The sequence below is a fragment of the Triticum dicoccoides genome, chromosome 7B, assembly GCF_002162155.2.
Source record: "Triticum dicoccoides isolate Atlit2015 ecotype Zavitan chromosome 7B, WEW_v2.0, whole genome shotgun sequence".
Lineage (NCBI taxonomy): Eukaryota > Viridiplantae > Streptophyta > Magnoliopsida > Poales > Poaceae > Triticum > Triticum dicoccoides.
The window spans coordinates 497,229,875-497,253,914 of NC_041393.1; positions in this window are offsets into that span (position 1 = coordinate 497,229,875).

Consider the following 24,040-nt stretch of genomic DNA (forward strand, 5'->3'; position numbering starts at 1 on the left):
GGGGGGGGTCAATCAAAAAATGTAACATATGCAATGTGTGTGAAATAGAGTCCTGGATATAACATATATATAGAGGGGCGATCCACGAGAAGAGAGTGGAGGTATCATTGGCTTGAGGTGTCCATAGAATCGAAGAGAGGGATGATGTGTGTGTGTGCGCGCGCGCGATCGATAAAGAGTGCCATCGAATTTGTGTGTGCTCACGTCAAAGATATAGAGTGGCTGGCCTACTAGAACGTGAGAGGGGACATGTGCAGTTTGTCTCTGTGGCATGGATACCTACCTGCAGTGCTCGACTATCGGTGTGTGGTGGTGGAAGAGGGAGGCCCAATTAACTATAGAGGTACAATGGCTGGTATATGTGTGGAGGAGGAGAGAGGACTACCTCATGTATTAAGGAGATCGATCTGCCTCATGTATTAAGGGAGATCGATCGGCATCCATGCATATGTGCAGGAGAGGAATAAGGTTGGGAGAGAGACAGAGCTAGAGTGTTGGAGGGGGTGGTAGTGGAGTTGCTTCTAACAAATGGTGGGATAGGCTTGCTAGACAAACGGAGGGCACGCCCGCAATATCAATAAGAGAGGAGATGGCTGCTTGTTGTTGTCTGTGCACGTGCGTGTGAGAGACGGGTCAGAAGGCATGCACGAATGATGAGGGGGGACGATATGGTTGTGGTAAGCACACATAACTACATAGGAAGATCAATCGCCCTTTGTTAGAGAAAGGAGAGACATAACTTGTGAGGTACGTCAATCGATGGGGGGATAGTTAAAGTTGATCTAGGTATATGTTGGGAGATCGATCGTTACAGTATACATGCATGTGTGTGTTAGAAGCAAATGAGGCACGAGGAGAAGGATAGAGAGAGAGGGATGCATCTAGGAGGTGGTACGAGAGGCATACTATATCGAGGGGGAAGGAGTGTGCGAGTACGAGATCGATGAAAAGAGTGGTGGGAGTGAGGCATGGACGGTGATAAGAGAAGAGGGGAAGCTTGTGTTTGTGCTAGGCACACCTGGCTAGAGAGGCATATCGATCGATGTGTGCCGTAAAGAAGGAGCTGGGGGGCCTACACACACCGTGGGTGAACGACCTAAAGTGAAAAGACAAATTTGCGTGATGGAGCTAGAGAATGCTGAGGGAGGGTGAGAGGATGCGGGCGTGTGCATGCACGAGAGAAAGTTAGCGCTAGCTACAAAGATAAGAGGATTGTGTGGGTGTAATTAAAAGACGAATAGAGATCATACTTCATTATAAAAAGAGAATTCGGATATTTGAAGAATTTATCATAGTGTTTTAAACTGACGCATGTGTGAATACATATAACGGTGATACACATGGTGTGGTTATGAACATGTTATACTACATACTAGACCATAGAGGCGCGCGTTGCCGCACCCGTCTATTGTGGCAATAAAATTGTAGTCATTTTCATTTCTGTATATGCAGAGACACCGAATATGAAAGGGAAATTCGCATGAACCTACTTCTTTGTTAGTCTAAAAAAAGTGTTTTGTCGTGCCAAGAACGAACGGAAAAAATAATTGAACATTATAGTGGCAGGACATCAGATTTAGGGAAATTATTTAGATTCAAAACCGACATGCAAATTCTTTGTACGTAACAAAGACTGATGATGTTTCATTGAACCATCTCAAAATAAGAACTTTGATAAACTTCTCTCCTTCGTTAGTGAACCCATATACATACATGAATTTCAGCATTTTCTGTATTAGTTCACCGTGTAAATTTTGTCCACAACTATTTAGAATTTAATTGCAGAGCGGTGCTTGTTTTGCCCTTCTTTTAATCTGTATCAACATAACTCTTCAGCAAAAAGTACATCATGCAATTTAGCTTATTTTCCTATGAGTTAGCAAGCTCTTTTAGGGCATCTCCAACGCCAGACAGCGGGATAGATTTCCTATTGATTTCCCGGCCGATTAGCAGTTAGCCCATAAAATCCTAGCTTCAAGTGTGGCGTCGATGCAAAGGTTTGCATTGGGCGCTAGGCCTTTTTTCTTCGCTCCGCTAGGCATACATCTTCCTCAACGTGAGAATGCATCATATAATTTATACATGCAATTCACTGTTGCTACCAGATCTAAATAATCTACCTTGTATTGAGCTAATTTGAAAGCAGTAGAGGGCCGGGAAGGTGTAACCTGCAAGTTACATAGGATGAATTTTCAGATGTGAAACAATTACACAAAAATTTGGAACAACCAGGAAAAGTATCAAGCATTTTTCATGCACTGACAATGATACTCTGTTGATAGATAATCAGAAAGCCAAGAGGCAGATGAGTCTACATGTTGTTCTAATCTTGTACCTAACGTTGCTCTAGAATCTAAACCACAGAAACAATTCTGGACAAGACTCATCGTCATATCAGTTACAGAATTGGAGCAGTTACATGATATCGGGAATGGGAGCAGGATGCCAATTATTCCCCATGCATGGATCTGCAAGGTTGAAATAAATCAGGGCAAGACACATCTCATATCAGTTACAGAATTGGAGCAGTTACAGGAAATCGGGAATGGGAGCAGGATGCCAATTCCACATGGATGTATCTGCAAAGTTGAAATAAAGATCGGACCTGCTGTGAGGAGGCGACATGGGTTGTAGAGGAGCTCCTCGCACAGGATCCACCTCCGCATCGCCTAAGGCCCACTTAATTATCATCGCCTCTCCTCATCAGAAGAAAGAGAATCAACAAAAGATGAACTCCAAATTCGATGGCGAATGACCTGGGATGGGATGAAGCCTTGAAAGGGGGTGGGGATGGAATAGCCGAACCAACGAGACTATATGGACGCGAAACATCATAGATCGGCATGGAAACTGACTTGAAATTATCCACCGCCCCATCGCCCGCCATTAAAGTCCCACATTGATTTTCTTCCCGAATCTCCAGCTACTTGACTTCAATCGACAGCGACGGTTTCCAGGCCGGCGAGGCGTGAAGCGCTCGCCTCGTACATGCCGCTTACCCAGCCGCGATGACTGTGTTGTGGTGGATATTATTATTCACTTGGGACGGGAAGAAACTGGATGACACGGGCCCAGCAGGCCCAAACAACAACAGATCATTGATTTTGTTGTGAGAGCAGCGGCCCAGTCCGTCTACCGCTCCCAGCAAGGTGGAAGGTGCATCGAACGGCCAAAAACGTGTAGAAGTGCTGATCCGGCGGTTGAGGTGCTGATAGCCTGAGAAGGCTGGAAAGGTGCTCAGTTGTAATGTTTCTAAATGATATAATTTATCTCTACTCTTATAAAAAACGAAGTTGTTGATGATAGTGTGCCTGCCATCCTGCAATATAGGTCGTCCGATTTATATCTGGCGGATAGGAAGGAAACTATGGCAAGTTTGAAAAAAGATACCCACACCCCTCTCCATATTTGCAAATTAGGCCCCTTGATCATGTTGATGTTTTGTGGAACGCATGGGCATCTTGCTAGTACTACGTATAATACATAGAACATTGATTATAATTTGGGCTAACATGTGGCTTTTGTAGCTCAGGTCTAAATACTTGTCATAATGTAGGGGGCGGGGCACTATACTTTGTGTGATAAACACGGTGTACGTATGGAACATGGTTTAGATTATGAATATATAGTTAGTACATCAAATGTACTATTATTTGGAATCAACATCAAATGTATCCAAAAAATAGAATTCGAGTTCATGTAGTACACATAGTTCATATCTATCTCTATAGTAATCATGTGGTGTGTTATTAAGGTAATACACGAATGATGGTTGAAGTTGGCAACAATCATGATTGTAGATTCTTATTGAAATAGAGAAACGAATTCAAATTTAGCTCGAATTGCAGCGATAGTACAGAAATTTAGTTCGAATTGCAGTGAGGATACATGCATTATACAGCAAGTGAAAAAAATTAATTGGACATAACATGGATTCATACTCCCTGCTTCCATCTATATAGGGCGTAATGAGATTTTTAAGACCACCTTTGACTATTGAAAAGATTAATAGTACATGACATGCACAATGTGAAAATTATATCATTGAAAGAACCTTTCACAGACGAATTTAACGGTGTGCTTTGTGTAAGTTGCATGTCATATATTATGGCTCTAATATTTGGTCAAAGTTAGCATCAAAAAACGCATTAGGCCCTATATAGATGGAAGGAGGGAGTAGCTTTGAATAGCATTTGTATAGTAAAACGGGGCATCTCTCTTTGTGTGGTGTGAATAGTTTTATTTTTTTTGCTTTCTTTTTGGTTGAGGGAAGTGCGAATTGATTTGGTACGTACAAGTACAATATTACTACATGTTAGGCTTGTACCTAAAATTCAACCCGCGTCTTGTTATATCCCGAAAATTTAGATATCATGCTCCCAAAACTGGCGCCTTCACAACCCGCGCCTTGCTCCCGAAATTACAACGCGCGCGAAAACTCCCTCCAGCTGCCAAATCCCGACACGCGAAATCCCCCTTCTAACCCTGAGCCGAAAGGGCTGCTAGTTCAAATCGGTGGGGGGTACTTTTGTAACACACCCTACATTTTGGATAAGCGTGTCCTTAAGTCATGCTTCACCCGCTCCCATCGCCTCCTTTTCGCCATTCGAAATCCCAAGCCGCCATAACCTCTCTGCTCCAGCCGCGAAACCCCACCCTCCTCCGTCCACCACCTCACCGCTGCCCAGCCGGAGCCTCTTCCCCGACGACGTCATCTACCGCAATAGCTCGACGTCCCTCGTCCACCTCCCCGGATGAGGATCCGTCATCCATCTCGTCATCCCGCCGGTTCAGCCGCCTCGTCCTCCACCTCCAAGGAGCTGCTCCGATGATCGCCTCGTCAATCGCGGCTGCTCCATCCCCACAGCGCCGCCTTAACCTACTCCACCAAAACCGCAGCATCCTCACCGACTCCTCGGACGAAGTCGAGGCCTACTCGGCGCCACCAAAGAGGTTGTACACTCATCGCATCGCACCTTCTCCTTAACTCGACCTCCCAGTGCTGACGCTGCTCCATCCCGCACCCCCATGGAGCGGCTACCTTGAAGCCGGCGCCGCAGGAGACATCTCCACGGCGGCTCTCCCCCAGTGCGAGGCCCCTTCGGCGACGGCGTCCATACCAGCCGGATCTGCTGCTGTTGCTCCGGCTCTCACTTGCTCGCACGCGCTGCTGCTGCTGCTCCGGCTCTCGCTCGATCGCTCGCTCGCCCAGCTGCTATTGCTGCTCTCCCCCTCGCTCATGCTGCTGCTCTGCTCCGATTAAGCCACACTTCAGTCAACTGAATTGACTTTTGGGTCAGTCAATTTTTAGGGGTTGGGGGAGGCTCGCCGGAGTTAAGGAAGAACCACCCGCAGCGGGGATGGGGGCTCGCCGGAGAGGTACCCCACTATCTATCTTAGGGTTCAGGGTAGGGGCAGGGGGGCTAGAGGGCTGGCCAGGGCGGGGGTGGGGAGTTGTTTCGGGGCGGCGAGGCGGCGCTAGGGCCGGCGGTTCGGCCGGTGGTGGCTGGCGGCTCAGGGGGTGCAGGTTGAAGATGAACTACAGGCCCTCCCTAAACTACATGTCAAGTGCCTCTTTGCTACCATTGCATTCAGTTTCAATAGTAGCATTCAGATTCCATAGTAAATTTCAGTTTCGACAGTTAAGTTCAGAGTCAACAGTTTTTACCTCATCTGTTGTAGTCAGGTGGTTTTTGGTGATGTAAATTTTACATCTATGTTACATCATCTATTGGAGATGCTATTAGAATCCCACTTGAGATTGACAATGTGTGTCTTGTGCTGCTTCAGCCTTGACGTCTTACGGCTCACCGGAGCTGCTCCAACGACAGAACGATCCATCACAATAGAGCAGTGCCCTGGATGTCGTCTATAGATTCCTCAGATCTTCCTCCACACCTCCGATAGCCACCTCTGCCTCAACTGCTTCAGCGACCAACCCAATGATGCTGAGGTCGACACGGCTATGGCAAAGAGGTTGTACACTTGTTGCATCGCTTATTACTATACATTCACGTCGATCCATTAGGGCTATTTTGGTTCAATGGAAATACATAGCAATAGGGAATTTTCCAATGGCACTCTACTATTCAATTATTCATGCATTTTGTTGAAAGGAATGAAGCAAAACATCCACCTGGACCTACTTTTCAAAATCCTATGCATAAAAACAAGACCAAGTGCATTAGTGGCAGAATAACATTCTAACTGTACACGCTTTCATGTGGTTTCACTTTATTTTGGCCATGTTTCTTTGCATTCCTCTGCTCTTCCAATTCCTGTAAACCAAACACCCAAGTTGACAGAAATCATGTGTTTACAAATGCTCTGTTTAGCATGTGCATTCCTATCCTATTTTGGTGTTTTTCCTATCCCTGCGTTTTTAGAATCATGCAAGCCAAATGAGCCCTTACAGAATTACTTCAGTTACAGATAGGTGTCGAAGGGAACTTTGTGTGGTTTGTCCTACTCCTACCGCGACGCCATCCACCTCACCTGAGCTGCTCCATCGACAGAAGCGTCCACCAAACCAGACATCACGACTCCTGACCGTCTTTCGCCGCCTCAGATCTCCCTCCCTGCCGCCGGCACCAACCGCAATGGCATCACCATCATCGACTCAGCAGATGAACCTAAGGAGTACACGGGTCCACAAGAGATGTCGCACTCTTTTGTTTCTGCTTATGTTATGCATTGCTTAAACTTACCAGCTACTTTATCATCCTATTCAGCTCTTGGACTCCCAAGTCAGGTCCAAATTAATGTTCAAACTTGAGCTCTAAATTAGTTGATAGGCACATATCGAGGCAACAATGAATAGCATGTCTGTCTAATATCTGGTTCACCCAGGGTATGCCTATGTTGTTCATCTTGGGTGGGAAACAAATAGTAAAGCAATCATCATCTATTTTTTTATTAAATTAAAGCAATCATCAACCTGCTATCATTATTTTTGGATCCATCCACTGGTTGTTACCATCACTCTAAATTTCTGCATGCTCTCCTTACATAATCTCACCATATTTTTTTCGTATGCATGTCAGATATTGTACACAGTCATGCTGAACATGTAGAGAAAAAGAGAAGAGTTTTGCGCGGCAATACAATGTCATGCAGACATCGCTCCATGGTGGGTTCAATGGCAAACCCTCCCCACCCCTCTCTAGATTGTAATCCAGAGGAAGATATCTGTTCTGAGGCGGATTCAGACGCCGCTGACCACTCCTATTTACCTCCCCCAAGGTGTTTGCTCTACCTTGGCATGATGATGTTAGTCATATCATGCATATGTTGCCTTGTAGTGCCTACTTTTGACATCATATATGTCATCTACTTAGTTTAGACATGTTCTGTAATGCCACCTGTTTAGTTTCTATATCATATATGGGAAATATGCAGTCTCATGTCTTTTAGCCAGCCATAATATATGTGAAATGTGCAATGTCATCCTGTTTAACCAGGCATCATATATTTGAATGATATATTGCCCATCCTTTTCTTCATTACATTTCCATTTGTCGACAATGTTTGTACATTAAACTACTCTTCCTGTGAATCAGCCATTTGGGTGGGAGATGGAAAAATCTGGAGTGAAAACAAGGCCTTCAGAGCAGACAGTGCTACCTGTCGAAGCAGATCTCTTGTTGGGCCCCGATAACTCCTCGGAGATGGATTCAGAGACGGATGACCAGTCCTATTCCCCCACCGAGGTGTATGCTCAAACTTGGCACGGTTATACTGCTCATATCATGCATATGGTGGCTTGCATTGCATAGTTTAGACATCATATACACAATATTCAACACCGTGTTCTTAGTTCAGACATCATATCGAATGCCCTGTGTTTAGCATATAAATCACATATGTGAATTAAATGATGTGATCCAGATTACTTAGATACCATGTAGGTGAATTATGTCATGCGATCCTGTTTAGTTATTCATCATATCTTTGAATTATGTTATGCCATGCTATCCAGTTTAGATAGACATCATATATGTGAAATTATGTCATGCTATCCGTTTTAGTTAAACAATATACATGTCAACTATTTCATGCCTTTTTTCCACAGTATCTATTGCATCTGTCTCTCATACAATGTCTGTACATTCAACTATGTTTCCTGTTTATCAGCCATTTGAATTGGAGCGGGTGATGCCAGTATCCAGCGGACTAAAAACACGGTCTTCAAATAAAATAGTGCTACCTCTTGGTGGAGATAGCACCCCGGTTGTACATGCACAAGAACCAGCCCTACCACACATAACCCAAACTCTCGCAGATTGTACCCCTACTGCGATGGACAGAGAACCAGCTTCACCCAATCTAACCCCAACCCCAGCAGATAGTAACCCAGTTCCTGTTGACACAGCACCATCTCCACCACAGAGCTCCCAAACAAGAGCAGTTAGTAAGGCAGCTCTAGTGCCCAAAGGGCTAGTACTACCACGGCGAACCCCAACTCCACCAGTTAGTACGCCTATTCCTGTGGAGGAAGCACAACCAGCTAGTCGTAGTTTAGCAGCTATCGCATTTGATGTTGTTAAATTGTATGTGTGTATCTTCCCATCTTGGAAATGTTATACTGAAGATGAAGGAAAATGCCAGTTGCAGGTGTTTGTCCAGGAGTTATGTGTAAGTAATGTTATTCATGGCAATTACTTTGCTTTGTCCCATACATCCTACCTCCATGATGGTTATAATACAGCAAATTTTCCCAGTTTTTCTCTATAGAGAAGGACCGATTTGGAAACTCAGGATGAGGTAACCTGTGCTAATACCTCTGCTATCTTCAAGAATGCTTGGTGGCAGTATCATAATTACCTGAAGAAAACGTACTTCACTGGCAAAGAAACTCATCAAATTCCCTTACGTTCTCCTGAGACACATTTACTGGATGAAGACTGGGAACGCCTTGTTCTGTACTGGTCCCGAACCAAGAATGTGGTAAGGTCTATGAGCTCATTTTCTATTTTTAAGTACTATATTCTTGTGTCTTATTGTACTCTGTTCATGTAGAACAAGTGCCTAAACCTAAAGAATAACTGTTCTAATTTAAGATTTCATTGCTATCATAGTTCAAAAAAGCGCTAGGCATTAATTGTGTGTTTTGCCACCGCCTTGCTCTTTACTGACCAAAGCGCATGCTTATGTGCAGTTATGCACAGATTAAGCGTAGTTATGCGCAATGCATTTTGCCAACGCCTAGAGCCTAGGCGCGCCTTTTATAACTATGATTGCTATCGTGCATACTGCTTTGCTCTTGTATCACTGTATTTACTCATAAAAAGTTATTTTTAAATTGAAGAATCCAATCGAAACTCCAATGGCACAGCAGGTACGTTCATGCATGTTTCTTTAATAGGTTTGCTCTTATCAATAGCTCTATTGATTTCAATTTCAATTGTGTATACAGTTGACTTCTCATATCATGCATATTACTAGCATCACAACAGAGCCAATAGTGTTGTTGTACATGTAGACCCGTGGTACCCATCTAAAATCTTGTTGTGTCGTGTAGTTTCCCACGCTTTGTATTCTTTCACTACTGCTTTTCTTGAACTGATATGATTTGAACCGTGTCACTATTTGATTTGGCAAGACAATGAAGTGACCATAGGACATAGATATATGTTTGTTTGATGCTTTTGTTATGTACTATTACTTGGCAATAGAAGAATTGGTAGTTTAATCCTGTCCACCTTACTAATGAACTGGTTCACCGAAATGAGTTTCATATACTAGTACATGCTAAACCTGTTATGTGTCTGCTTGTTTCTTCTTTTAGAATGCTGACAGTATATTGGGGAAGAGTGCCTTATTAAGCTATGGTAAAGGAAGTAATGCAGATAAGGTTCAGGATAGTGACACATCCTTGTTGGTCTCCAACAAAACTGATAAAACAGCTAAGGAAGACTATCTTGAAGACAGTGAGACAACCCTAGAGTCCTTTCTTGGTTTAGTGTTCGAGTTACTGGCCACTACCGCTTGCACAAGCTATTCAAACTCACTGTCTGAATCAATTCGGTTTCTTGAGTCTCAACTGCAAGCTGAAAGACATTGATCAGCTATGCTGCGACAAGAAGCAGAAGGACTGCGGAAGTCCCTGGAGCATTCAGATGCATACTTTCTGGTGCAACAGCAAGCGTTGGAGGATTTTAGCACCAAACAGGACAAAGCTAATAAGCTTGCTAAGCTTATTGTCAGCATGGTGGGTACCCAAGATAATGTTTCTTGAGCTCTCCTGAAGTTGTTTCAGTTATGCTCTTGTTTTGCTGCCGCGTTTATTTAAACTGGTGGCCAATTTTGATGGCCAATGTATGTAATATGCTGCTTTGTTCCCTATATTTGCACTGGTGGCGAACTTTGATGCCCAATGGATGTAATATGTGTAATAGCGGTAATAGGCTAGCATTAATTGATTGGTTATTTATTTCCTCATCGTCTTGTTTAGTTGTTTGCTTGTAGTCACTGCAGTTCTTTTTCTGTATTTTTCTAGTGGCCACAATAGCCTATTTTTGGTAACTAGGCCAAAATAATCATGGTAGCGCACAAACTGTTGTAACACTGGGCCTCCTGCGAGCCGTATGATCCATGGGCCTTCTATGGTCGTAGGATCCATTGGCCTTTGTACGGGCCATAGGATCCATGGGCCTTCTACGGGTCGTAGGGTCCATGGGCCTCCTAAGGGATGTAGGGTCTATGGGCCTTCTACGGGGCGTATCATCGTTTCGCCAATCATGGGCCATACTATTCGTGGACCATAACGGGCCATATTTGGTAACTGTATGAAAACAATCCAACGGATTTTTTTGACATGAAAACGGCCCAACATATTAACGGTCCACAAACGGGCTGACTGTAATGACGGGCTGAATTTGGCCCACAAGCAGAAAATGACATTAACGGGTTGTAAGTAACTGAATGCTGCAAATGAGCCCAAGAATAAATGGACCCTGAGAAGGCTAAAAGATAACTTGGGCTGGAAATGGCCCAGTGGAATAATGGGCCGTTAATGGGTATAAAGTGATACACTATTCATTACGGGCCAGTTTCACCACGGGTCGTTAATGGGCCAAGAGTTACAAAGGGCCTCATATGGGCCGAAAGAAGTCATGGGCCACACATGGGCCGGAAGTTAAAACAGGCTGGAATCATATTGGACGGCCCAGATGACGCTACTGGGCCTAATTGGGATAGGGCATAATGGGCCTTGGGTTATTGGGTTGTAAATGGGCTATATGCGGACACACCGTTAACAGGCTTTCCGTGGCCGGCCCGCCACCTTTTGACCAAGTCAAACAGGCCGGCCTTTTCACAAGAATGGGCCTCTGTTGGGCCATGCCACATGTCTACGTATCATAGGCGCCTTGGGCCAATGAGTGGATGACATATGGCCCAACGGTGAGCCGACACGTGTTTCCTCCAGCCAATGATGATTTCACACGTGGAAAATCCCCATTGGTCGGGGCTATTAACGGGTTATCGGATCCGAAACCCGACCTGATAGCTTAACGGTGTTCCGTTACTGTGGATGCCACATGTCGGTCACCCTTGACGAAAGCACTTCTGTGATGCGCGATTTATCATCATGGAAGTGGACACTTCCGTGATGATAATTTTGGTAATGTCATGGAACACTTCTACGACAACACAGGTATGACTATCTTGATTCTGTCATAAAATCGTCATGGATGTACATGCATGACAAAAAAATGCGACCTACTGTGACAAACACGTATCATCACGGAAGTGTATTTTTTTTAGTGTGTACTCCTTGTTGGAGAAATTAACGAGAAGTTGAGAATCGCCTTTGATGTTGAGGCGCTTCACCCCTAGCGCGGCCGTGGCCCTGAGCCCGGCGAGTAGGCCTTCGAATTCTGCGATGTTGTTGGAGACCTTCTCGCCCCGCTGAAAGCAGAGTTGTACCGCATAGCAAAGCTTGTCCTTGGTGGGCGAGATGAGGATGGGCCCCACCCATGCGCCTTGCCGAGCAAACACCCCGTCGAAGTACATGACCCATCCGTCTGGCTCTTCATCTCCTGGCAAGAGGGAGTAGTCCTCGCCTTCTCCTTGGTTTGGAGCGTCGGTCCATTCGGCCACGAAGTTAGCAAGGGTCGCGTCCTTGATGACCCTGGTGGTACTGAACTCGAGATCAAATGCTTGAAGCTCAATGTTCCATTCAGCAACTCGCCCGGCTGCATTCGGGCTCCGGAGCACTCTCTCTAGCGGGTATGTTGAGACAACTTCGATGGGGTGGCCTTGAAAGTAGTGGCGCAGCTTCCTAGAGGTGACTAGAAGTGCAAGCAAGAGCTTCTGTGGCATGGGATATCGTGCCCGGGCCTCCCTTGGTACTATGTTGACGAAGTAGACGGGGTGCTCAACGAGGGAGGAGGTATCAGCAGAATCTTGTTTTTCATGAGGGCACAGGTCCCTTTTGGCCTCTTGAGGCCTGTGCTCTAGAGCCTAGATAGCCACGGGGCCGTTTTTGGCCTCAGGAGGAATGTCGACTATTGCGCCTGTTGGTACTTTAGGTGCCTCTTCTGGGGTGTGCTGCACTTTGCTTGTTGGTTGCGCATCCTGCTGCAACTTCTTGACCGAGCGCTCCTTCCTTAGCGCCACCAGGGCGGCGCTTGCTGAGTGTAGGGTTGCCGCCAGATAGAGCACCAAGGGCTCGAGAGGGTGCGGTGCCACCATCACGGGCGGACTGGTGAGATATCTCTTGAGGTCCTGGAAGGCTACGTCTGCCTCAGGGGTCCACTCGAATGGCTCCTTCCTTTTCATCGGCTTGAAAAACAGGAGGGCGTGCTCCCCCAACTTGGAAATGAAGCGTCCAAGCGAGGTTACGCAGCCAGCCAGCTTCTACATCTCCTTCAGGGTCTGCGAGGGGTTCATGTCCTCTATTGCCTTGACCTTTTCTGGTTTAGCCTTGATCCCTTTGTGGGATACCAAGAAGCCCAGCAGCTTGTCGGAGGGGACCCCGAACACACACTTCTCAGGGTTAAGCCGAAGATCCACTGTGCGCAGGCTGGCGAATGTCTCTTCCAGATCTTCTATCAGAGTCTTGGCCTCCCGGAACTTCACCACTATATCATCGACGTAGGCCTCCGCATTTCTCCCGAGCTGCAAACCCAGGGCGATGTGCATCAACCACTAGAACGTTGCTCCGGCGTTGTGTAGCCCGAAGGGCATGCAGGTGTAGCAGTACACCCTACATGGGGTGAGGAATGTCGTCTTCTCCACATCTTCCACGGCCATCTTGATCTGGTGGTAGCCGGAGAAGGCGTCCGAGAAGCACAGCAGGTCGGACTCGGAAGTGGAGTCGATGATCTGGTTGATGCGAGGGAGTAGAAAGGGATCTTGAGGGCAGGCCTTGTTGAGGTTGGTGAAGTTGACACACATGCGCTCCTTCCCTCCTTTCTTGGGGATGATGACGGGGTTCGCCAGCCACTCTGGGTACCGCACCTCTCTGATGACCCCTGTGGCTTGTAGCTTACGGGTTTCTTGGATGATGAAGGCTTCCTTCTCGGTGGACTGCTGGCGAGCCTTCTGCTTCACTGGCCGCACATTTGGGCATACCCTCAGATGGTGCTGGATTATCCCCCTCGGGACCCCGGCCAGGTCTTTGGGTTCCCAGGCGAATACATCCTTGTTGGCTCGCAGAAAGTTGATCAATGCCTCCTCTTGATCCTGTGGGAGGCCAGCCCCTCTGGTGAAGGTGGCACTGGCCATCCCATCCTCGCAGACCGGCACTTGCTTCGTCTTGGCTCGGTCCTGAGAGAACAACTGCTTCTTCTTGGCAGGTGCTACCTCTGGGGCCTCCTAATCCTCCTTCTTGCCGGGTTTCGTGGTCGCAGTTGTCTTGAAGGAGGGCTTGAGGGCCTGCAGCGCAACTTTGGTATCCCCTGCCACCGTGAGGACACCGTTGCTGCCCGGCATCTTCATGAGGTTGTACATAGGATGGGTCGCGGCCATAAACTGCGCCAAGGCTGGGTATCCTAGAATAGCGTTGTACGGCAGGTTGATCTTGGCGATGTCGAAGTCGACGAGCTTGGTGCGGTAGTTGTCGTGGGTCCCAAAGGTGACACCGAGGCGGATCTGCCTTAGGGGCCTGGTGGAGCCGTCTCCAACTCCAAAGAAGGGCTTGGAGGGGCGGAGCCGGCTGGGCGGTACATGAAGCAGGCCGAACGCCTCCGGGGAGAGCATGTTGAGGCCGGCTCCGCCATCGATGAGGGTCTTGGTGATCGCCACGTGGCAGATGGTGGGGGTGCAGAGCATTGGGAGCACACCCGCTCCCATCATGGCTACAGGGTGACCTTCGGGGCCGAAGGCGAGGTCAGCTTGGGGCACCGCCCAGCCCAAGGGAGCCCCCGAGCCTGCCTGAGTGTTGCCTGCCAGCTGGTGGAACTGCTTGACGTGGCGGCCGGAGGGTGCCTCCTGCGAGCCGCCCAGGAGAGCTGTGATGACTAGGGGCGTCGGCGCCACGTAGTGGGCGAGGAAGAGGTCGCTCAGCTCCTCCCGGGAGGCCACAGAAGATGTCGACAGGTTGAGCAGCTAAGCGCGTGGCGCGCCTGTGAGGGCCATGGGGAACCAGTTGGCCTTCAGCTTGTCGTCTCCACCAGCCGCCCAAACTGCTTCCTCTTACGCCTGAAGGAAGGGGGCTGGATCCGCCGCACTATCGTATCATGGCGGCATCTCCGGTCAGAACTTGTGCGGCCACTACACTTGATGGAGAGAGAGGGCGAAGCAGCGTAGCCCCGGTGCTTCGCGCATCGACAAGGCCGACGGAGGAGCACCCACCATATGGGTCAGCGACACAATCTGGAAGTCGAGGAAGAGGATTCCGATGCACCCCTACCTGGCGCGCCAAATGTCGGATTTCGGGGTCCAGCAACCCGTGAGAGGTTCAAACACTGGGGTGCGTGCGGAGATCTCAACCTGCCCAGCCAGCCTACTCGCGATCCTCCCTAGCCTAGTGCGAAGAACTCATAGAGACACAGAGACACAGAGATTTATACTGGTTCCGGCCACCGTTGTGGTGTAATACCCTACTCCAGTGTGTGTGGTGGATTGCCTCGAGGAGCTATGGATGAACTAGTACAAGGATGAACAAGCCTCAGGAGGTGAGGTGTTCTTGAGCTGGTGTGGTGCTCTACTTTCTCTGGTTTTCGGTCCTCCTCTATGGTGGTGGCTAAGTCCTACATATAGTGCCTTGGTCCTCCTCCCAAATATGAGCGGGAAGGGATTCCACAACGGCGGGATTTGAAAGGGGACAAGTAGTACAGTCTATCTTGACAAAAGTAGTCTTCGCCTGCGAAAAGTCCCTGGCCGTGACGCTGCAGGTGATGACCTCCGTCCTGCCATCCTGGCGGTCTTGATCTCGTTGCACCAGAATGGAAACCTTTGGCTGCTTCCTCGGGACTCCGCGCCTGTGGCTTGCCTCCTTTGCACCGAAGAGGAAACCTGCACTCTGCACCCGCCTAGCGCCCGCCTGGCGCCCGCCTGGCCTTGGTCGTCATGGCTCATGTCAGCAGATACCTCATGAGGTATCTACATAGATCTCTCCTCCCCTCAGGAGCCATCCTGAGGAGGCCAACTCCTTCAGGGGTCTTGGCGTCGTCCGCCTTGCGAGGGTCTTGCTATGATGCTGTTGAAGCTGGGTCATACCAGGCCATCGATGGATCCACGTGGCGGTGGGCTGCAGGCAGGCAGGACTGGATACCCCCAAGTCTAGGACGCCGACACTACTATCATCCTCACCATGTACAGTCATCTCCTTATTCCTCTCGGTTGTTGACCATGTTGACAACACCAGAGGGTGGCGCCACGGCGAGCGACCAAGGCGGAGGACGATGGTGAGGCCTCGTACAGGAACGAAAAGGAGCCGGGGAAGATGCACAGAGTTTTAGGGTGCGATGTGGCCACGATGCATGCGCGGCAGAACAACCAGCCGTGGGAGGCGGGAGCAGGCGGTCCTGCTGGTGCTGGTTTGGCTTTGGCGGCTGGAGGAAGAAGAGACTGAAGAAACACGACAGACGTTGAATATCAATCCAACGGTCAAGGTTGGCACAATCGTTTGTTGACTAAGCCGACACCAAGTAGCATACTTTTTGTATATATAGGAAGAAAAGAAAAACTGGGCTCGTTTGTCTGATAACATTCCCGAAACTGCGACCGTTCGATCTTGCGTTGCAACTAAAACTGCAAGGAAAATGCATTCGTCTGTCATCCTCCTCCCAGGGAACATTCGCCACATAAGTGGCTAGCACCCTTGGTTTCAATCGAGAGGTCTTGGGTTCAAGTCCCAGGAACTCTCAATTTTGTCCTTCTTCCTTCCTTGCAAAAAAACAAAGAAAATCAAAGACTTGAGAAGACGTACAGAACAAACTAGTGTACCAGTAAAGAGAAATTGCTGAGTTTTAGAAAAAAGAGAGACGTGCTCCTGTAGCTGGTTCGAATCCAAACCTAGACTATGACTATATATGGTGCTATGCTACTGTACAAGTAATGAAACTGACATATCCAACGTTCGCTTCTCCTCTTCCCTACTTACTCTGCCTAGATTCAAAAGTGCTGGCCACAGCAACCATGTCCCCTGGCTGCTCGTCCACCTGCTCTTCAGTAGGCAACAACAAGATATGCGCCAAGTCGCCACCCGTACCATCGCCCATGGGTCTCATCACACCCCCGCTGGCACAGGCACCATAGTCGGTTGCTCATCGCAACTCGCTGCCGTTGGTGTGGTGCCACTGCTGCCAATCATGCAGAGTCATCCATCGCGTCTCAACCACAATCCTCAACCCTGGTCGAGTCTTCTACAAATGCCTGAATCATGGGGTAATAATATGTTTAAGTGTTGTTCTACTGCTTTTAGTTGTTGATTTTTTTAATAGTTTGGTTGATGATCTTCCAAATTGATTCATGCAGAAAAGGGAAGATTCATGTGATTTGTATTTCTGGGAAGTTGCTGATGTGGGGGAATGCAACTACGCTGATTATTTGATTAGCCGAGGAATCCCAATACCAGCAGGTTGGGGTGTTGGACAAGTAAATGAAGGAATGGCAAAAGAGGAAGATGCAGAGCAGAAGGTTAAAGATGTTGTTCCTCTGATCATGACCAAGCAACAGCTGCTGAACAGCCTTGACAGCAATGAGGAGATGAAAGAGCTTGTGAAGATAATGGGCAAAATCGATGTTCTCTGTAGGATGATTGTCTCTTTATTTGCAGTGTATGTAGCACTCGTGATGTATTCAGTGGCTATGACATGAGCACTTTGCTGAAACTAGTAATGAATGAAACCTGTGTAGCAGGCTGGGCGTAGTGTTGTGAACATATAACGATTTCTATTAACGAAAATCAGGGGGTATCCCCTTTTGCTCATAAATAAATAAATAGCAGAGGCCCTTTTGGTAATAAATAAATAAATTAGCAGAGGCCCTATCGGGTCATCTTTGTTTCCATTCGAAGACATCGAGTAAATTGCAGTCCAAGAGCAAACTATGTCATCAAATTCAAGTTTCATAGCCAAATATGAGTACAACTAAACAACTATGTCATCATGTTTTAGTCGTCATACGATCACCAAACATAAATCAGCATACATAACAAGAGATGTTCTCACAGCAAAATACTAAACGACACATTCATCGGGTTTCAATTGTCATAGCAAACACAATTTCACATAGTAGATAAAAACATCTTCTGACAGGAAAATACAACAAAAGCAATCTAATCATCATCCGCAGCAGCAGCGTCAACATCTTCGCCATGTGTATCAGCATGAATCATAATTCCCCACGGTGTCATCTTCTTCTTCATCCTCAATGTCCTCGAACATTGGCTTCTTCTTGATCAACTCTTGTATGTCCACAGCACGACAGGTAATCTTTTCGCCAGCATCATTGACGTGATGGTTCTCAAAGATATTAGGAACATCTGTGGAATGTTGTACATCAGGAGCAGTGTAAGCATCATCTTATTGTGCAACTTCATTAAACGAATTCCTCTGCTCAAACCTTTGCAATACTCTCCAGTCATCGCTATGTGCAAATGTGTCTTCCAAGAAAATTATCTGTGTTGCTTGATTTGCCAAAATAAAAGGCTCGTTGGTCTGGTACGCCACCTTGACATTGATGGATTTGAAATAATCATCAGCTCTGGGTTTTGCGATCCTGGAAAACAGGTTATACCAACGACAGCACAACAGAACCACACACCGATGATCCTCGAAACTGGAGATATATTGCAACTGAACAATGTCCGTTATGTTAGCATACATTTCAGTTGTCTCTCTGTCATACGTATATGTCCTCATGATGGCACTGTTTTGTGTCTTCCGGCCTTCGTCGCGTGCAAGGGTGTTGTAGCGCACATCTCCAACAACGCAAGATACATAATGTCTTACCCGAGTATCAGGACCCATTGCTAGTGCGTAAAGGGCATCATCAACTGCCTGCCCATCCTCCCGCATCTTCTTAACCTATGGTTAGAAAATAGACAAGCTGACCATCTTATGTACTCAATATATTAAAAAAAAACTGGTAGTGCAATTCAAAAGCTTACATGGCTCTTGAACCATTTCGCAAATCCTGCCATAACTAGTTTGTCAATGTTTCTTGGATTTTGCGGCAGTAACTCCTTTTTGTGGATGCTGCACAACATAGTGATCGCGTCAAACATCTAAATATATAAGAATGTGATGCAAGTTTAGTAGATTACGATGTATAAGCTGCAGTACTTAGCACTTGCTTGATATAAGGTAGTATCTCAGGACAGTTATTCAACACATACCAAACCATTTTGTCGAAATCTTTAGGTTTGTCCTCTTGTCGACTCTTCACTGTAACTCGAACATAATAATCGAAAACATTGAACCCGGGATTGTCTTCAACCACCTCTTTGCTAAGTTGATCAGCTGTTTCAATGTATTTTGAGCAGAATGTCAACGCTTCTGTAGCAATGTAGGCCTCTGCAATGGAACCCTCGGGTCTAGCTCTGTTCCTAACATAGCCCTTGAAAGTGCCTAGCCGCCTTTCAGTAGGGTACATCCAGCCAAACTGTGCTGCACCTCTAAGTAGTGCCTCAGGTAGATGAACAGCCAAATGCACCATCACATCAAAGAAGGCTGGAGGATATATCTTCTCAAGGTCGCATAGGATAGTTGGTATCTTGTCTCTAAGACGCTCCAATGCATCTATCCTGATATTTCTACTTCAGAGTTCCCTGAAGAATTGTCCCAACTCTACAACTGCTCTGTATAAGTCAAAGAGGCCCAATCCTCTAAGGATAACAGGTAAAACCCTTTGAAGTAGGACATGGCAGTCATGAGTTTTCAACCCTTGTACCTTGTTTCCATCTGCACTGACTCTCCTTTCAGGGTTGGAAGCAAATCCATGTGGGAATCTCACACGTGACAGGGCCTCGCAGAATTCTTTTCTTTTTACCTTGTCCAAGACGTACACAGCTGGTGCCATATGTCGTGGTACCTTCATCTTGCACCTGCAAATCCTGTCTGATACCCAAGTGTGTCAAATCAATCCTAGATTTTAAGGTATCTTTCGTCTTGCCTTCAATATTAAGAAGTGTGCCGGTAATGCTGTCACATATATTTTTCACAATGTGCATCACGTCAAGATTATGCCACAGATCCAAATCTTTCCAATGCTCCAAGTCCCACAAAGTGGACCTGCGGGTAAACAATAATCTCTGTTCTGCCCTGCCATGCTTCCTTTTCCTGCTACCATTACCAGGATGGTTTCCTTGTGTAATATGCCTGACCTTCTCTAAGTCCACTTGCAACTCATCGGTGGTGAGCCTCTTTGGCGCATCACGGTTTTCATGCTTTGCATTGAACACATGTTTTCGGTATTTTCTAGGACGTGGCTTGTCCTTGGCAAGGAAACAACGGTGTCCAATGTAACAGATCTTGCTAAGTATTGCGTATGACAGCGGATTCCTGTCACAGCAAACACATGCATTATAACCATGTGTCATTCGCCCTGACATAGTGCCCAAAGCCGGATAATCATGGATGCACCAAATTATAACAGCACGCAGAAAGAAATCAGCTGGTGGGATGCTATATAGGTCTCGAGTGAGAACACCCCTCCCTAGCTGTTGAAGTTCCTCCACAAGAGGCTCCATGAATAAATCAAAATCCTTTCCAGGACTTTTGGACCTGGGATGAGCAAGGCCATCATGTAGTTTGATTCTTTGGTGCAGACATTTGGAGGCATGTTGTAAGGGATAACAAGCACTGGCCACATGCTATATGTGGTGCTCTGGTGGCCAAATGGGTTAAATCCATCTGAAGCAAAGCCAAGTATAATGTTTCTCGGGTCAGCAGCAAACTTTTGTGTTTCTGATTGAAGCTTTTCCACTTACTACCATGAGATGAATGGCTCATTACATTCTGGTCTCTATACTCCTGGTTCCTAGAATGCCACAGTACATCCTCTCTTGTTTTAGCATCATGAAACAACCTCTGCAATCTTGGTATAATTGAAAAATGTCTCAGAACATTATGAGGAATCCTCTTCATAGCATCGCCATCTTTCCATCTTGATGATTTGCATTTCGGGCATTCACTTAAGTTGGCATAATCTTTCCGGTACAGAACACAATTATTCTTACAAACATGGATCATATCATATCCAATTCCAACTACATGAAGGAAATTCTTCATTTTACTGTAGGTGTATGGCAGCTCAGATGCATCTGGGAAAGATTTCCTGAAAGCGGCCAACATCACATCGAATGATTTGTTGGTCATCCACTCAGATGTCTTCACCTGAAGAAAGGTGACCATAGCTGAGAATACTGACAACTTATTTCCTGGGGTGATAGCCACGTTGCATTTTTCCAACATGCGGGTCCATCATTTCTCTTCTGCAGGTGAAAGTTCACGAAATGCACAAGCATTTCGTAGCATTGTTCCAATGTTGGTCTGATACGTTCATTTTGCATCATGCTTTTATATCAATATTTATTGCATTATGGGCTGTTATTACACATTATATCTCAATACTTATGGCTATTCTCTCTTATTTTACAAGGTTTACCATGAAGAGGGGGAATGCCGGCAGCTGGAATTCTGGCTGGAAAAGGAGCAAAAACCTATTCTGCACGGCTCCAAAAGTCCTGAGACTCCACGAAACAACTTTTTGGATTTAATAAGAATTTCTGAGCGAAAGAAATAGGCCAGGGGGCCCACACCTTGTCCAGGAGACAGCCCCCCCTATAAGGCGCGCCACCCTATCTCCTGGGGCCCCTGGTGGGCCTCCAGCATCCATCTTCTGCTATATCATCACTTTTACCCTGGAAAAAATCGTGGGCAAGCTTACGGGACGAAACTCCACCCCCACCAGGCGGAACCTTGGCGGAATCAATCTAGGGCTCTGGCGGAGCTGTTCTGCCAGGGACACTTCCCTCCGGGAGGGGGGAATGATCACCAACGTCATCACCAACGATCCTCTCATCGGGAGGGGGTCAATCTCCATCAACATCTTCACCAGCACCATCTCCTCTCAAAACCCTAGTTCATCTCTTGTATCCAATCTTGTATCAAAACCACAAATTGTTACTTGTGGGTTACTAGTAGTGTTGATTACTCCTTGTAGTTGATGCTAATTGGTTTACTTGGTGGAAGATCATATGTTCAGATCCCTTATGCATGTTATTACTCCTCTGATTATGAACATGAATATGCTTTGTGAGTAGTTATGTTTGTTCCTGAGGACATGGGTGAAGTCTTGCTATTAGTAGTCATGTGAATTTGGTATTCGTTCGATATTTTGATGAGATGTATGTTGTCTTTTCCTCTAGTGGTGTTATGTGAACGTCGACTACATGACACTTCACCATTATTTGGGCCTAGAGGAAGGCATGGGGAAGTAAAAAGTAGATGATGGGTTGATAGAGTGACAGAAGCTTAAACCCTAGTTTATGCGTTGCTTCGTTAGGGGCTGATATGGATCCATATGTTTAATGTTGTGGTTAGCTTTACCTTAATACTTCTTTTGTAGTTGCGGACGCTTGCAATAGGGGTTAATCATAAGTGGTATGTTTGTCCAAGTAAGGGTAGTACCCAAGTACCGGTCCACCCACATATCAAATTATCAAAGTACCGAACGCGAATCATATGAGCGTGATGAAAACTAGCTTGACGATAATTCCCAATGTGTCCTTGGGAGCTCCTTTCTCATTATTAGAAATTGTCCAGGCTTATCCTTTGCTACATAAAGGATTGGGCCACCTTGCTGCACTTTATTTACTTTATTTACTTGTTCTCGTTACTATTTATCTTATCACAAAACTATCTATTACCTACAATTTTAGTGCTCGCAGAGAAAACCTTACTGAAAACCGCTTATCATTTCCTTCTGCTCCTCGTTGGGTTCGACACTCTTACTTATCGAAAGGACTACGATAGATCCCCTACACTTGTGGGTCATCAAGACTCTTTTCTGGCGTCGTTGCCGGGGTGTGTAGCACTTTTGGTGAGTGGAACTTGGTAAGGAAACATTTATTTAGTGTGTTGAAATTTTCTGTTACTTGTCACTATGGAAAATAATCCTTTGAGTGTTTGTTTGGGGTATCTTCACCCCAACCAGAAGAGCAAAGAGTTGCTCCTCAACCTATTGAACTTTATGAAAATATTTATTTTGAGATTCCTTCGGGTATGATAGAGAAACTGCTTGCTAATCCATTTGCAGGAGATGGAACATTGCATCCCAATTTACACCTTATCTTTGTGGATGAAGTTTGTGGATTATTTAAGCTTGCAGTTGTTCCCGATGATGTTGTCAAAAGGAAGGTCTTCCCTTTATCTTTGAAGGGAGATGCAATGACATGGTATAGGCTATGTGACGATACGAGATCTTGGAATTATAAGTGATTGAAGTTGGAATTTCACCAGAAGTTCTATCCTATGCATCTTGTTCATCGTGATCGTAATTACATATATAATTTCTGGCCTCGTGAAGGAGAAAGCATCGCTCAAGCTTGGGGGAGGCTTAAGTCAATGTTATATTCATGCCCCAATCATGAGCTCTCTTGGGAAATGATTATTCAGAACTTTTATGCTCGGCTATCTCTTGATAATCGCAACCTGCTCGATACTTCCTGTGTTGGTTCTTATATGCTGAAGACTATTGATTTCAAATGGGACTTATTGGAAAGAATTAAACGCAACTCTGAAGATTGGGGTTCCGACGAAGGTAAGGAGTCAGGTATGACACCTAAGTTCGATTGTGTTAAATCTTTTATGGATACCGATGTTTTTCGTGGATTTAGCGCTAAGTATGGACTTGACTCTGAGATAGTAGCTACTTTTTGTGAATCTTTTGCTACTCACGTTGATCTCCCTAAGGAGAAGTGGTTTAAATATAATCCTCCTATTGAAGTGAAAGTAGTTGCTCCTATTACAGTCGAAGAAAAGACTATTACCTATAGTGATCCCATTGTTCCTACTGCTTATGTTGAAAAACCTCCTTTTCCTGTTAGGATAAAAGATCATGCTAAAGCTTTGACTGTCGTTTGTAAGAGTAATACTAGGACTTATACACCTCCTGAGCAAATTAATGTTGAACCTAGTATTGCTATGGTTAAAGATCTCTTGGATGAAGACTTAGATGGGCATGTTATTTCTTTCCTAGGTGAAACCGCTAATACTGCTAGACCTGATACTAAGACACGTAGACCTGTCGTAGGCATGCCTGTTATTTCTGTTAAAATAGGAGATCATTGTTATCATGGCTTATGTGATATGGGTGCTAGTGCTAGTGCAATACCTTATGATCTTTATAAAGAAATTATGCACGATATTGCACCCATTGAATTAGAAGACATTGATGTTACTACTAAGCTTGCTAATAGGGATACCATTAAACCTATTGGGATTGTTAGAGATGTTGAAGTTTTGTGTGGGAAGGATAAATACCCTGCTGATTTTCTTGTTCTTGCTTCCCCACAAGATGCCTTTCGCCCCATTATTTTTGGTAGACCCTTCTTGAATACTGCTAGTGCTAAGATTAATTGTGA